Source organism: Cynara cardunculus, assembly GCF_001531365.2.
Source record: "Cynara cardunculus var. scolymus isolate 2C chromosome LG 15, CcrdV1, whole genome shotgun sequence".
Taxonomy (NCBI): domain Eukaryota; kingdom Viridiplantae; phylum Streptophyta; class Magnoliopsida; order Asterales; family Asteraceae; genus Cynara; species Cynara cardunculus.
In genome coordinates this window covers 2,991,098-3,002,919 of record NC_037542.1, presented here as the reverse complement: position 1 = coordinate 3,002,919, position 11,822 = coordinate 2,991,098, and the positions used below count along the sequence as shown (strand labels likewise).

Genomic DNA, 11,822 nt, shown 5'->3' with positions numbered 1-11,822 from the left:
AGGCACACTTGGGTGTTGCCATTAGTATTAATCTTAAGCTTGGCCAGTTAAAATCGGGACTTAAACTCAACGCAAATAAGTCGATCACTTTAAAGTGTTAATATTAGATCTTTGATCTAGAGATGGACGAATTCGAAATACGACTTAAGTAATGCACAAAGATTTGAGAGAGTCTTTGATAATCACGTAAAGATATGGATTTTGCATGTTTTTAGCTAAGGTTCAAATATTGGTCAAGATTTACAGTACAAAGAGATTTGAGTATAAATCTTCAGGCTAGTGGAACTAAATATATTTTTATCACTTAGCTAATTCGGCAAACTAAAATTGATGACAGTGGGAACTTTGGGAGCACTCCGTGAGCACAATATATGAAAATTCACTTTTGAGAGATTGAAGTTTTTATAGAAGTCCATGAGTTTCTCACTATCTTGTTCCTACAATCTTCTTAAGGAAAACTTACACCCATACCCATCTCTTAATTTGAAAAGGTTTATTTCAAAGCTTTTTACCAACAAAATCAAACTTTTGTTCACAAAACAAAACATGCTCAAGAAGTTCATGAAACTCTTTGGATACTCAGTAGTCTAATCCTTGTGGAAACGATTTTGGTACTATACCACTTTATTACTTGAAGCGATCATAGTGTCAGCATGCACTTGCACCGCCACTATGGGGACTTTGTTCCCACTGTCTGAACACTTACGATTCCAAGCTGTCAAGTTTTTGGCCCCGATGTCGGGGATTGGCACGATTTTTATCCTGAGATATTGATTTTCATTAGAGCCTTGGTCATTTGTTTCAATTGCATTTTCCGTGTTGTATGCTACGGATACAACACGGTGAACTTTTACCTCTTGATCTTTAGTTAGAAAAAACCATTAGGAGATGTAGAAGAGGTAGAAATAATCGACAAAATCCCACTTTAAACCATACCATGGCGGATAATCTACATCCTCGGGAAGCCACGTTAAAATTGTCGATAACAAAAATAGAGGCATACGGGACTACGCAACTCCCGAATTCGGTCAATTGGCTGTGGAAATAGGTAGACCTGAAATGACAGCAACATCTTTTGAACCAAAACCGGTAATGTTTCAAATGATATCCTCAATGTGTTAGTTTGGGGGATTATCATCGGAAGATACGCACTCTCATTTAAAATCTTTTATAGAAATGACAAATCATTTTAAAATTCCAAGAGTCACACAAGAAGCCTTACGTTTGACACTTTTTCTTTACACATTAAAGGATAAAGCTAGAGCATGGCTAAATTCTCAACCACCAAACTCGATCCTCACTTGGAATGATTTGGCAGAAAATTAAAAATGAAATGATGACGTTTCATCAAGAAGACGATGAAGTGGTATCAGACGCATGGGAGAGATTCAAGGACCTTCTACGGAAATGTCTTCACCACGGAATCCCTCATTGTATTCATTTGAAAACATTTTATAATGGACTTTCTAGTGCCGCAAAAAATTATTCTTGACGCAACGGCCAGTAGCGCTTTCACTGCTAAAACCTATAACGAAGGGTATGACTTTTTGGAACTAATTTCTAATAATAATACTAAATGGTCCAACTCTCATGCTATTGTTTCTAAATCTGCATCAGGCATTCATGAACTTGATGCTATATGTTTTTTAAATGCTCATATTGTAGATTTAACTAATTTGGTTAAAAACAATTTAAACTTAAATGGGGAAAAGAATCAAGTTCAATCCATCATGTCCAATCGATCTATGACCGAATCTTGTGTCTTTTGCGGTAAGGGTCATTCTAATGAATTTTGCCTCGAAAATCCCGTCTCGGTAAATAATGTTGGGAATCATGATAGAAATAGCCCATTTTATCCACATATCATCCAAATTGGAGAAATCACCCAAAATTCTCATGGGCAGGAAATCATAGACTTCAACCCTTGGGGCAATCCAAGTCCAAAATTTACCTCCAAATCCCCTAGGATTCCATCAAGGTGGGTTATCACATGTACCAAAGTAGGTAATCCTCACAATCACATGCACCTAGACAACAAAGTCCATTGAAAAGTAATGGTTCAATCGAATCTTTACTCAAAGGTTTTATAAACTAAACCAATGCCACTTTGAGAAGTTTTGAGACCCAACTCGGCCAATTTGCCGCTGATCTCAAGAGTAGACTTCAAGGAACTTTGCCTAGTGACACGAAAACACCTAAGGAACATGTCAAGGCTGTAACTATAAGAAGTGATGAAAACTTGGGATAATCTAGTAACACATAGGAAGCATCTAACTCACCAATCTGTCAAGAAAATAATTCATATTCTTATGAGAAATCGAAATTTCTGATTATGTTTCTCCAACTGAGGTAACACATAATCCGGTTTCTGTCCAGAAAACAGCATCTTTGCTCCAATTCCAACACTGCCCAGGCTCCAGCTCAGACTACCCATAGTGGGCAGAAAGTGCACACTCCATAACAGACTAAGACTAGTCCAATAGACTTAGATCTAAGAAGTTTACCTTTTCCAGGTAGAATGAAAACCAAAAACATGGATGTACAATTTAAGAAGTTCTTGGACATCTTTAAGCAACTCTACATTAACATACCTTTGGTAGAAGCTCTCGAGCAAATTCTTAGTTATGTTAAATTTTTGAAGGACATTCTTAGCACAAAAAAAAGAAGACTAAGTGAATTTGCAACTGTATCTTTGACAAAGGAATGTAATGTGCTCCTTACTTGCAAAATCCCTCCCAAGTTAAAAGACCCGGGAAGTTTCACCATCCCATGCTCAAATTAATGACTTGTTTATTTGATGTCAAATTAATGAACCTCCTGGTTCATATTTGGGAAGTTGATAAAAAGTTGTTTGAGGTTAATGATGGATTTGGTATAAGGACTTTAAGGTTCTTATATGAGTTTCTGTTTTGAAACGGTTTGGTTACCAGTGTTGGCAAAGAAAAAAAAAGGAGGATTTGGGTCATGATTATATCATGATGTGTTGTAATAACGGTGGCACAACAAGGAGATGTGTACATTGGTAATAAGGATGGCACAATCAGGAGATGCATACATTTGAAACAAGGATGGCACAATCAGGATATGCGTACATTGGTGATAAGGGTCGCATAATCTATTTTTATGGAAGTGATGATCTTTTGATCATAGGTTTATCCCACATTCTTGTGACGTGTTAATCTTATGTTATCATATAAGTGTGATATGAGAACTTAGGTTATCACATCCTATGAGTGTGATAAAAAGAAGTGTTTGAGGACAGAGGCTCTGGTTGGTCTTTGCATGAAACTAGAGGGCCTCTAGTTGTATGTGGAATTTTGGTCCTTTCAAAATATTCAATTTATCTTGAGCCAGAAACTTGGCATATGCTATGCAAAATCCTTGGATTTGGCATTTGAATTTTATGTTCGAGCTTTGTGTTCTAAACTATTTTCAAAACTTCAATTTCATAATAAACACTTAGAAGTCAGAACATAGTTCAACCAGAGGGGCCTTGTTTATCCAGAGGGCTTCTGGTTGGCTTGACTCTAGGTGGTTTTCCTCTAAGTTATTTGGCAAGTGAACCAGAGGGCCTCTCGTCATATATTAAATTCTTTATAAAGTTTATTTTAAAATATATCATCTCTGGTTATGCGAACCAAAGGCTCTGGCCGTCTAGAGGGCCTCTGGTTGGCTGGGGCATTTTGTGACTTGTTTCTTATCAGGCCAATGCTTTCAAATCGGCTATCTTAAAATGTGTTTGATTTGATTAAAAGTGGTCCAGAGAAGCTCTAATTTGTCTTGAACTTCTGGTTGAGTTGGAAGTTTAGGACCAGAGGTTCTGATTAGTAGGATCAGAGGCTTTGGTCGTCCAGAGAGCTTTTGATTAGGCTTTGCATTATATTTGGAAATTGATTTTGATCAACTTATTGATTAATATGACTGCTCTGGCTGTTAAACCTGAGGAGGGTGGTCCTTATGGGACAGAGGGGTTCTGGATGGTCTTGCATAGTGTGTTGCGAGGAGTTGAGAATCTTGCATTACATATAGTAAGGAAGATATTATAAATCTTTTTTGGAACGACTTATTTGATTTAGGATTTATAGCAAGTTGTTATGTATTTTGCTTGATTACAAATATGATTTTAACCGATTTTGGTGATCTTCACCCTGTAATTGCAAAGAAAGGGTTATCTCATTCGACCTTCTGGTATAACCCTCATTTTGTGTTTTAAAATATGCATTGCATGATCAGCAGGGTCTCGGGATAGTAAGGGAAAGGGAAAATATAATTATTTTTCTTATATGCTTATTTGTTGTTTTTGAAGATCAATTTGTTCATTGATGTATTTTGAAGATACATGTGATAGTACAAGAACAATAGTTTTGGAATTTTTGAGTTGTAATTTTCTGTAACATAAGTTTTATTGTACTAGTGGGAGCTATTAGGTGTAATCTCTATTTCTTTTATATGAAGTACATGTTATATGCAAAGGTGGAGTATGGGATGTCTCATTATCACAGGTTCACAGTGGCTCAATCATTGGCGCATCGGTGACTTCTACGTAGAGAACACCATTGTCGATGAAGAAGACAATGAAAAAAGTTGTTCATGTTTATTCAAAGTATTTTTTTTACTACTAAACAAATATAAATTAAGTGGTTTTTCGATAAGACGTTGCAAAGTTTGATGCCCCTTTGAAACTCTTTACTTCAATATTTATTTGCATGGTCCGATGCTTCTTATTTTTGTAATTCTAAAAAATATAACGAAAATAATTAATTGGATTTTCCAAGATAAATATGAACCAATGCGTTCCAAAAGAAGGGCGAGAGGGGACCAATCATCCACTTCATGATGCAAACACATGATCCATATCAATTCGTATTCATCTTGAAGTAATACTATGACTCAAATTCAAAGTCACATCTCCATCAATTAATTAATAATAGCCAAAGAAAAACACCATTGTGCATCCTTGAGTGTTGTTTTAAAATTGGTTTTCTTTTATGAAATGTTTCGATGATTTTGGTAGATTTGGAGTTTGCGTTAATATTTTGTATCTTCTAGCTTGTTTGGTGGTTTTAAAGAGTTTTCCTAGAAGGATCTTGCTTGGAGATCTCAAATCCTCATATTTGGGAAGCTAGAGCTTGGGTTTGGAATCTAGGTTTAACTTAATCTAGCAAGGTGAGTTCAAGTTCTTTATGAAACTTTGTACTTGTCAAAAATATCCGTTTTGAAGTATTAATGTATTTTACTTCATATTTATCAAATGTGTGGGTTATTTGGTGAGTTTTGCACATTTGGTATATTTGATTTTATAATCTCGTGAGATACCTATACTTGGGGTTTTTGGACACTTTGGTAATAATCTTTGTCATTTTGATTATTTATTACATAAATGTAGATTGTTTGGCATTAATGCACTCTTGGTGCCTTGAGTTTTATAAACCATTTGAAAATTACACATTATAGCGTTATATAGTATTTTCGAGATATAAATAATATGGTTTCATTTAAAAAAATGTTAATGATGGGTTTTTGAGTTAATCATACTTTTAGAGCATGTATTCGTATAAACGTTGGTTAAATACGTTTTACCGCTTATGATGACTTTTATTGAATAGTCATTTGAGTTGTTGATATTTTGGCTTGGTTTTTAATCAGATGAGTCTTGGGGACTTTTATCCGGTTTATTTTGGCATACGTCAAACATTTGGAGTTATATGCAATTATGACATATTTATTTGAAATGTTACATGCTTTAAATGTGTTGTCATTCATTTTGTGTCATGTAAATTTAGATTGTAATGTAATTGATCCATAGGCATAGGAGTCGGTCTTTATTGGTTTAACATGGGATGGTTGTTCCCGTGTTGTGGCCAGGAACACGCATTAAGTCATCTGGGGCATTATGGTGCAGGTTCTTGAAGTCAAACATCTGTCATTAGCCATATGGTGCAATTTTTGAGTCGTTTTAATGGGATGTCTATTCCCATATTGTACCTAGAAATAGGCATTAGGTCATTAGGAGCATTATGGTACGGGCTCTTGAAGTCGAACATCTTTCATTGGCCATATGGTGTAATTTCTAGCAAACGAGCATATCTCAGATCATCGAGGGTCCCAGTGCAAGGTATAGATTGTGAGTGATTGAACTTGATGACCATTGATTCGTAGTCGGCTCATTAGCAGTGACATGTGGCTTACTTTTATGTTCGTCACATTCGATTGATATGGGTCTCCATAGTCACTGAAAGGTATTACTTATAGATAAAGTATATCCATGTTTTTGGTGTTGTCTTGGGTATGGAGTGTACCTATAATTTATTGTTTTGGAATCTTGGAACTTATTCATGATTTGGGTGTTTTGCATAATATAGTTTTATGTACGTTTTTATTATTTGAACATTTAATCTCATTCACGTTTTATGTGAATACTGAGCTTTGGGTTCATGATAAATGGGTGTTTTGATAAATGAGTTTTCATCACGAAAATGATGGGTTTTGGAAAGGTTGTTGCTTTTATACTAAATGCATTTCATTTTGGAAATTGTGATTTAAATAACATCTTTTCATTTTTACCATTTTATATTTAAAATGAAAACTATTTAAACTCACTACGCGTTCAGCCTAACCATTTTCATTTGTCGGCATATGCATCAGGTCCTTGTTTGGGAATAGTTCTAGCGACATTGTGATGAAATGAGTGTTCGTTAGAGGCACAAGAAGGAGATTAGCTTACCAGTGACGACTTCCGCCTTCGGGGACAGCGACTGTTCTTGGGTTTTAGTAACACCCGACTTTAACCTACACTTTATGTAAGGTTTGATTCATTAATTGTTGATATTAAATCTAGATTTAATTTTGAAGGAAATCAATTATTGATTTATAAAAAAGAATTTATCATGTATTTGATGTTTTTATTGAAAATTTTAAATTAGTCGTTATTTCCAAATTTTAGGGTGTTACAAGTGATTCTAGGAATATTATATTATTTGATCTTTATCAGATTACAGGTGTCCTGCTTTTAAGGTAAATTTTGAAAACCGCGTCGTTACATTCCCCTTTTCCTCTCTTTTGTTGTCATACTCCAAAAGTTTTAAGTATCAAACTCCATCTTCGGAACCTCTACAATTCTATTTTCCTTTTTACCGACATACCTAAATATGTTTCTCCTCATCTCGTTATTACAAGTTCGGTATTTCATCCTATCTTGTTCCGTATTAGAGTTTTTCTCTTTCCGTTTTTTAAACTTCTGTAACATGTTTTTAATGATGCTCAAGATATCGTACGATACATGCTCCGTAACTATGAAGATCACAACATCGATAATATGGCTTCTGATTTTGTTATAGTAACTTCGTTGTACATTTAAATAAAAAAACGTTTGAAAAAAAAAAGTTGTTTTTATTGGTTGATAGTCGGTCAATAAGAATGTATATGATAAGCATATAACATGAAAATGACTTCTAATCGTAAGCAACATATCCAAACTGTGATGCAAAAATACCAACTATTTATTCAATATATTTCTTTTCAAATTTTTATTAAAAAATAATTTCCTTTAATCAAGCACATTGAAAACAAAAATATTCTAAACAATAGTCAATTTTGCATCATGACAACATTTAACAAAAAAAAAAAAATACGGAAGTTGATATTTGGCAGTTGCTGAATGGTTTGGTGCAGAATGATTAGATGGTTAGAATGATTAAGATGTTCTCATGATATAGTGCAAAATGAAATATAATTATTTACTAATTATTTACAACAAAATTATGGCGCTGAATGGTTAAGGGAGGTCCATGATACAAAATCATTAAGAGAGTTTTAGAACCATTAAGAACCAGACTTTTTTTTTTGCCAAACAAGATTCATCTCTTAACAAATCAGATGTTGTCTGTTAATGAAACTGTTAAGAGGTAAACAAACAACACCTAAAACTTAAAAGTTAATAGTAATTAATATAATCACGTGAATAATTAGAAGACAGTGGTAAAAAAAAAAAAAAAAACTCTTGTAGCTTATTGTAAAATTACGTTTCAGACTTTCAATAAGTTAACTTATGCTTATTCAAATATAAGTTTTTAAATTAGCTTAAACAACAGCTTATGATTACAAAAGTTGAGATGGTTGATTTTGAAAGTTAATTAAGATTAACTAAGTAAATTATTTGTCTATTCAGATGGAGCTGAGCCAGTTCAGTCAAATTCAAAGCATGTAGATTTGTATAGTATGATGGAGGTCTCTCCAACCAAATATTTAAAATCATGGGTAAGTGGACATTTCTTTTGTCTTATAAAGAGGTCTATTAAAACATTTAGAAATTTGGAGTGTCCATAAACCCGATTTTGTTGTAATGAAAAATATGTGTAATTTGTAACAACTTGCATATAATATATGAATTGATGAAGTTAAAATGTTGAAAATGAACAGATATTGAATTTGGTTTATTTGAAATATTCATTGAGGGAAGAATACAATTTTGTATTCACCAACATGTAAAACTTTGTGTGTAAAATATTGTACAAGATAAAAAGGTGGATATGCTTTTTAAACCAAAAACGTTTAAGAAAAGCACTAGTCAATTCAAGTAAACCAAGCCACTCTTCTTTCATTCTATAGGTTTGAATATATATGTATGTATGTATGTATATATATATGGATGGAAGGATTCAAACGAAAACAACTTCATTTTACAAGAACGCAAGAATGCTCTTTTACTATAGACAATCACATGTGATACTATTATTTTATCACATATGATACACATGTGATACTAAATCAGAGACGCAGACTATTTTCAATGCGGTCTTGGTTGCGGGCCAAGTCCCCCTTACACCACTAAGGCCCCTTATATGTATTATCATATGTGATAAGTGTGTTGTTGATATGATACTATAATTCATCAAGACCATCACATATGATGTTAAATCATAGACGCAGACAACTTTTGGCGCGGGCTAAGTCGTTGAACACGTCGTCCGCACATCACAGGGTCCTCTCACGCGTATTATCACATGTGATAAGGGTGTTCTCGCATTCTCGTAAAATGGAGGTGTTCTCACGTTCTCGTAAAATGGAGGTGTTCTCGTTTGAACCACCATTATATATGTATATATATATATATATATATAGATAGAGAGAGAGAGAGAGAGAGGGAGAGRGAGAGAGATGAGCGATCAAATGCAAATCATTCAATTTGTATAAACCGTGCAAACCACCCTCATCCATCGATTTCATTGTTTAATCTTAGGAAATTTTTTCATGAAATTGTTTAATCTTATGAAATTGTTTTATATAAATTTTTTTTTTGATGAAGTTGCTTCATATATGGTTATTAAATTGTTTCATATACTACTTACGAAATTTTAATGAAATTGTTTCATGTAATTCTCTAAAAAAAATATAATGAAGATGATCATATTCATGATTAACACCCTCCACAATAAAAATGATTAATCAACCTCTCATAATTACAAAAAAAAACGAACAAAATGAAAAATTATGATTGATTGAATGAAGTTTGTACAAATAACGTGGTTTGAGGTTTGTTTCGAACTCTTACTTATTTTCTCTTTAAGTTTACTAAAATAGTCATAGATTCGCAAAATCCAGCTTCATAATTACAGACCCAGCTAAAAGATAAAAAAATCTACACTTTCCACCTCTGTCTACAAAAAAATTACATTTTCCACTCAGATCCGCAAAAAAAATTATATTTCTCACCTAGATTCGAAAAATAATTTTACATTTTTCACCCATGTCTACAAAAAAAAAATTGTAGATCTAGGACTATTTTGGTAAACCTTATAAAGAAGTGGTTAATTAAGAGGTGAAACCAACCGATAAAAATAACTATTTTAATTAATTTTTTATTTATAAATCATGTATGATAAAAATAAAAAATAAAAATAAAAATGATTTCTTGGTTTGTATTAATGGAAGAAAGTTTTTTTTATACGTAAAGCTGTATTTTCAAATTAATTGATAAGTTAGTTGTTTGAAAAAATGATTGTTTCTGATAAACCAATTGTTTGCAGATAAACTATTTACGTTTAGTAGCAATTAGCAGATTAATTAGATTACAATGTAAAATAAGGAAAATCACATACTTAATTTTAACATAAGAAACATAATTGGGAAAAAAATTGGAAAAACACTCGGAGAGATTTATTAAAAAACAATCTAAAACAGATTTTAAAAAACTTAGCTGATAATCTAATTTATGGCTTACGAAATGAGATATTTTCAATAAACTCAAAAATAAGTTAGCTTAGGGGGTGTTTGGGATAGCTTATTTGAAACAACTTATGTTTTTTTTTATAAAATCACTTATCAACTTATTACAAGTCAGAAAGATTTAACTTTTTCAAAAACTCTTTATTATCGGTTTGACATCGGTATAAGTTGTTTATCTAAACACTCAATAATTTGTTTTTATAAGCAATCTCAAACACCCCCATATTAGCATAAAGAATAACATCACCTGAAATTGTGTTAACTGTTATATAAAAGGTTTCATGTGACCATTCGTAATACATACAAGTTGATCCGAATATCCACAGTTAAGAAAAACTCAATTATATTTTGTATTGGTGTAAAGTAGCATTAGTTAACAACTAATTATAATAGTAATCAGTCAAATACAAAATCAAACATAAACACATGGTTGCAAAAGGAAGTCAACCCAAGGCAGCTCACTAACATTTGGTATTTGTACATAAACCTTTTATTTTATACTTTAAATTAAATCACCAAAAATATTTTAATATTTGACTTATATTATTAATATTATTATTATTATTATTTTAATATTTTAAAATTGGTTTATTGGTCGTTACACTATAATAAAATTAAGTTTATAAGACGTCACCACTCACCAAATTTAAGACGTACTATTAGATTGTTTTATATGATTCAATTTACAAGATTAAAAAATACATAGTCCTATCTAAAAACGTTATAATAAGTCTATAAAACGTTTTTGGACGTCTTAAAAAGTTTTATATGACAGTTTTAATAAAAAAAACCGTCTCATTAGCTATTATAGATGACATTATTTGAAAAAATGTCTTATAAAAACAATTGTCCTATAAAAAGATAGGTTTATACGACATTTTTTCAAAAATATAGTAATAAAATAGGTAATGACATGTTTTGTATCAAATTTGCAATTTTTCTGTAAATAAAAAAAATGTTATTTTATTTAAAATATATTTTGATAGTTGTATTTAAAAAAATCCTAATTAATATTTCAATTTTGACAATTTGGAAGTGGAGATGTTTCCACTTTCAATGCCAAGTCCCAAAAACTGCCGGTCAAAATCATTTTTCCAATTTTATATATATAATAATTATAATTATTTTTTTAATTTTAGAAATTGTTTTTCTTGTTCTCGTTACAGTTTGGTTTACGTCTCTAGAATAAATTTAATAAAGAAAAAATCACTAAAGTCAATAGTAGCTTTGTGGGATGACTTGTTCAAACAATAATTAAATGTTTACTTAATAAGTGTTTACCGATAGGTGTTAATATTATAATTTATTAGAAGCGTATTCGTGCAATGCAGCGAGATACATCGTGATTTTAATATTTCATTTTATTCTTTATCTCAGTCGATGTTATAATATAGCTTTATGTGATTTTGAGAAAAAGATGATGTTTTTATTTTTGAATAAAATATATGTTTGAAAATATCATAAAAATTTGACAAAAATATATCGATATTAATATCAAATTAACTATTTGAAAATCCTCATTTTTTGTGTAATTTTTTAATTCAAATTTTTTTATAATTTAATTTATGTACAATAACGAAGTAATTTATATTTGGTTT

At 31.7% G+C, this 11,822-nt stretch overlaps 1 non-coding gene across 1 annotated transcript; it reads right to left on the bottom strand.

Annotated features, from left to right (window-relative positions):
* Window positions 1–1,318: 1,318 nt before the first annotated feature.
* LOC112528859 lies at window positions 1,319–1,425 on the bottom strand. Its single transcript, XR_003070877.1, has one exon. It is a non-coding gene; the product is annotated as a small nucleolar RNA R71 (small nucleolar RNA).
* Window positions 1,426–11,822: the final 10,397 nt, after the last annotated feature.